Below are 5156 nucleotides of genomic sequence, written 5' to 3' on the forward strand. Positions count from 1 at the left end.
GCTTGCCCAGACCATTTTGGGCATGTAAGACATTAAACAAGCACCCAAGACTTACATACACGTGGGTTGTCCTGGCCAGCTCCAAGCTTTCCACCTGAAAACTTAGTTGAGGTCTTACCAAATATTAAGGATTTCTAGTATTTGTCCAGGAGACTGGAACAATGTGGCAGCTTCATTGGAGCCACGGCGTTAAAGATATTTGGAATACATAGCATAGATGGGATGCAGCTGCACCCCACACAGGCAGCTGGTTGACATGTACCTTGTAACATGTTGAGTGCTTCAGGGACATGCTGATCAGCAGAGATAAAGCCCATGCCCAGCAAGCCCCATGCATCCCACAGCCACATCACCTGCTGCACTGCAATTCCCAGCACAAAAGCTAGTATTTCTGAAGAGCAGACAGAAGCATAGCGGCACCCACTCAAGTCCCTCTTGAAACCTGGAAGAAAGATGCAAATGTCACCTGTGAAGCCTGATCCAAGACATTCACAAGATGTCCAACACTCAACAAAGCCCTGCGAAGGCAGGCAAGGGAACAAGGCAGGGCCATATGGCTTACCTTTTGTAAAAAGACCTTCTGACTCTTAGGTGTCCAAAGTTACATCCTCAGTCACACAACTGAGGTGAACGGCATTCTCCACTCCCATTGCAGTTGTGACACCGTTCAGAAAGGAACCCAAGATTCATTAGATCAGGGGTGAGACCAAGAGAAAAGCTGACTGCTAATAGCTTACTGCTTAAATCATTTGCCTGTGGGAGGGAAAGCCTGAAGATTCTGATTCCTGAAATGCTTATGCAGTACATATAAACCAGTAATAACTACTGGACTGGAAAGCCAAAGTTCCCATTTTATATCACTCTCCTGGGAAACTGCCATAGGTCTAAAAGCTCCTTTACCAGGCTTAGAAAGATATAAACTGCAAAAATGTGTGGTAAAAACTCATCTTCACACCCACAAAGGAGTGCAGGGAGACAATGACATGGGGGTAGCCCGAATAATACCCCACCCTGGCTCCTCCCTGGCCCATCACAAAAGCCATCAGCCCATCAAAGGCCCACCTCCGCTAGTCCAGAGAAGCACAGGAACAAAAGGGCAGGCAGGATCCCAAATTCAGGACTGAGGGGAAGGAAGGGCTTGTCTGGGCCCCTCCCAGGGCTGTTCCGGAACAGCCCCAGCCCCAGGGTTCAGGCGTGAAACCCATCAACACCACAGCAACTTTGGGACTGCAGCCTAGGAATATAGGACACATTATGGGATGCAGGGGAATAGCAGTTCAGGATTGCACAGGACTTCTTACAGGATGTTTAGGGGAGGAATCAAAAGTAGAGAAAGGGAGGGAGCTAGGTGATTTGGGAAGGAACAAGTGTGGGGAAAGGGAGGGATGAGGGAATAAGAAGAGCTGGTTGCATGTCAACAGTTTGCTGTTTGATGTGCTTGCCTGGCCATGCTCTGCGCCTGCTCAGCACAGGCTGTTCTATCTTCTAATTAAATTCATTTCTAGCTCTTTTCCTGGGTGAGGGACTGTATTTTGTGTGTATGTGCATGTATAAGGGGTCTGAGCACCAGTGATGAGACTCCGACCATGGGTCAGAGGACCTGTGTGCCTTGGTGCCAGTGACCGGAGAGACACAAGTGGACAAAACCAAGTGACCCACTGGGGTGGGCCAGGGCCACAGGAGAAGCTGGCTACTGGATCTCACCCGAATTCCCTAATGTGAGCACCAAATATTTCCCACTCTGTGGGACAGGGCTCTAGCCTCAGAGCAGTAGATCACTGGGTAGCAGCGGATGTAGCTGCCAAGTTATTTCAGAATATCTCTGCTTGATCTTTCTAAGGAACAACTGTAAGACACATCTTGGAAAGAAGATGATAGCCATGAATCCTGAGTGAATGAAAATGCATTACTGGCAGAAAAATTCCAAATAGGTTTTCTCTTTCAATGTACGTAGACCCTATTTTGAGACATCTAACGAACTACGTGCATTGATGGGAAAGCACAGGTCCCCAGCTGTGGAGCTGGGTTTCCAAGGCCAGCTATTAAAGAGTTAGGTGTTGGCATATCAAGTCGTTTAATTGAATTACGTACTTTAAAAAATAATACTTAAACACTGGCACAACCCTTGCTTTTATTCCCTGGAATGGCCCCAGTGTGACTCACAAATCAGCATAAATGGTCTAGAGAACTCCTTTCCCAGCTATGTTAAACAGCAGACAATCAAACAGTTAAAACATGAGTTTCCAGTTAAAACACATGGCGCTCCCCAGGGTCCCAGCCAAGAATACTGATGACATGGTGCTCCAAAGATGACCTTTTCCCTCTTTTTTCTCTCCCCCAACTCCACGTATGAAAATCCTTTCTCTCTTCACTGCTTATGAATTTTATTTTCCAACCACACCTCTAGCCCTAGGAGAGCTATTAGTGGAGCCTTGTCTTCTTTAAAGAGTTGATGCACACATTATCTAATTTTTTTAAGAGGATGGGCTGTTAAAGGGTGGGTCACAAAACTGCACACAAGAAAAGAACATGGTGTGAAGGAAAATAAAGCAACTGTGCACAGATGTACTCCTAGCAACAACTCATACAGTAACACAACAGCAATATTCGCCTTTCAGGCTAAAAAAATAGACTCTGCAGAAGTTTGTATTTAAAAGATATAAGTTATTTCTTGCAGTCTCTCTTCAGAGATTTAAACTAACATATCAAGAACTAGTCCTGGATATAAGTAAATTTCCACAAGAATGACAGTGACTTTAAACATGCTCATCTATTCTCATTGAGTTTACGTCGTGATTTTATATGTTTTTAACAATGTGATTGGCTCCTCCTGTAAATTTAACAGCAAATTCAGTAAGCGGTTCGTAAACAGCATAAAACAAATTGTTTCATTGGATTTGAGCAAGACTCCAAAAGACTAAACTGCACCAGCATTTTTTAACCCTCAGAGGAAACCAGCCACCAGTAAGATGGAAGAGCAATGTGATCTGACCTTACCTGCCAGTGGTTCCAGCACCAACAAACATAATTAGCTGAGCCAAAGATCTAAGCCTACACAGCAGCTACCTCCTTTGGAGATAAACAGACTCACAGTTACCTAACCAGAAGATAAAGAAAGCAGACAGACTGAAGGGAAAAGTTTTCCAATGAAACGCATTGAAGTTTTCATCACTTTTATATCCTCATGTCCAAATTTACAGTAAATTCAAAAGGACTCTGGAATAGAGGATGGGAAAAGAATCTTCCAAGTCAAGGCTGTACTGTCCATCTTTATTGAGATTGCTGGGGTAACTTCACTGAAGTCAGCTCCACAAGCGTAGTGTGCTGGCTCCTGTTCTGCTACACCATGCAGGCTCTGCAGGAACTGCAATCACATACTGAAGAAGGTCCCCCCATCAAGATGGCCCCCAAAGACAAAAGGAACAGTGAGTAATGTGGGAGATACCACATATTTGCAGCAAGAAAACCCTGGCCAAAATTTAATCAGAGCCTTTGCTGACACTGACACATTGGCAACTCTGCTTCAGGTTAAATTTTGGTTTCTCTACTGCAGGCAAACACATTCCACAATCCCTTCTGTAAACTGATTAAACTTTCTACTATGGCCAGTTGTGGATATATATATATATATTTTAACACACTATGACAAGTCACGATCACTTACTTTTTGAGAGAGATTGATAGAAAGCTTAAGGAGGGAAGCAACTCATCCTGCCTATCAAGATGATGCAGATCAGGTTGTTTCCAGCCTTTATTTTATGTGAACTGTGGCTCAGTATGCAAACTTTCAGTGAAGGAAATGTCAATTATGTCAATGAGATAGATGAAAGTCTGGACAGCTTTCCCAGTTTTGCAAAATATGAGGTCCCAAAGTATTCTTTAATAACCAAGTGCAAGTCTGCCTTTCCAAGCATATATGCATGCCCTCTCACCTCCTCCACTCTTCTGCTACATATCTCAAAACTAAACCCGGGCCTCTGGTGTGAAGCTGGTCTTCACTTTTCCCCGACTCCCTCCTGTATCCCTCCTGTGAGGACCTCTACTCCTGTTATCTGTCACCCTGCATTCTCACCCAGAAATCTGGGTCCTGGCAGCACTTTGAGCACTACTGGATGTGTCAGAGCAGGCACATCATCCTGACCCTGTCTCATGGAGCACCAGCTCCTCCCGAGGTCACTGTCAGGGAGCACCAAGAGCCAGGCTGCTCCAGAAGGAAAGGCAAGCCAGGAGCTCAGGGCAGTCACGCAGGCTGCAGGGCAAGCACCTTGTCAGCAGCGCCCATCCCTACAGGACAAGCTGGTGTGCAATGGCAGCAATAGCTTGCACCAAGTTCTTCCAGACGTTCGAAAGGCAGGCTCCCCACCCTCACAAAGTGGCAATACACTGATTTTTCAAATGAAAAAGTTCATACTCCCCTATACCCTCCCACTCTGAATAATGTTACATATTAAATTTAGTACAATCCTTACAAGAGTCACTACGCTCATTTATGAATATAGGTATGTTTGTACATGTATAAATAGAAATAAAAGAAACAGAACAAGAAGACTTGAATTACATATCCACAATGCATGGCACCAGGAGATGTATTTGGGACTTAGAATATGCAGAGATCATTACTTACTACCGGTTGCAGGTACTTCCCCCAGGCCACAACAGGCCCCTTACTGCACCGCGCTGCCAGGGAGCAGCAAGAGTACGGCTCCTCCAGGGGAGTTTGAGCCAAGAGCTGGGGGTGACCCCAGCCCAGGCAGAGCAAAGTGCATCACGGGGAAGCCTTCATTTCCACACAGGAACGCAGTGCCATGACCAGACGAGGACCACATGTGGTCACTGGCAATAACAGACTGCGTTTTTATTGTGTTTCCGCCTCGGCAGATGCCGGAAGACCTACTGAACCGGACATGAGGGAGAGGAACGCTCGCAACCCCAAACAATGCAGCAGAAAACATAACAACACAAAACGCCACCTGCCACGCTCTCCTGCTGTGGCAAGGCACTAACACCCGTGGCCGCTCCTCGCCCCGCTGCCGGCTATCCCGGCGCTGTCACCGCCTCCCGGGGGAGCGGCTGGCCATGACGGCCACCTCCCCTGCCCACCGCCCCCAGGCGACGCCCACCGCCCCTATAAAACGCGTGTTAGGAAGCCATCCCCC

Source organism: Anser anser (assembly GCF_964211835.1).
Source record: "Anser anser genome assembly, chromosome: 1".
Classification (NCBI taxonomy): Eukaryota; Metazoa; Chordata; class Aves; order Anseriformes; family Anatidae; genus Anser; species Anser anser.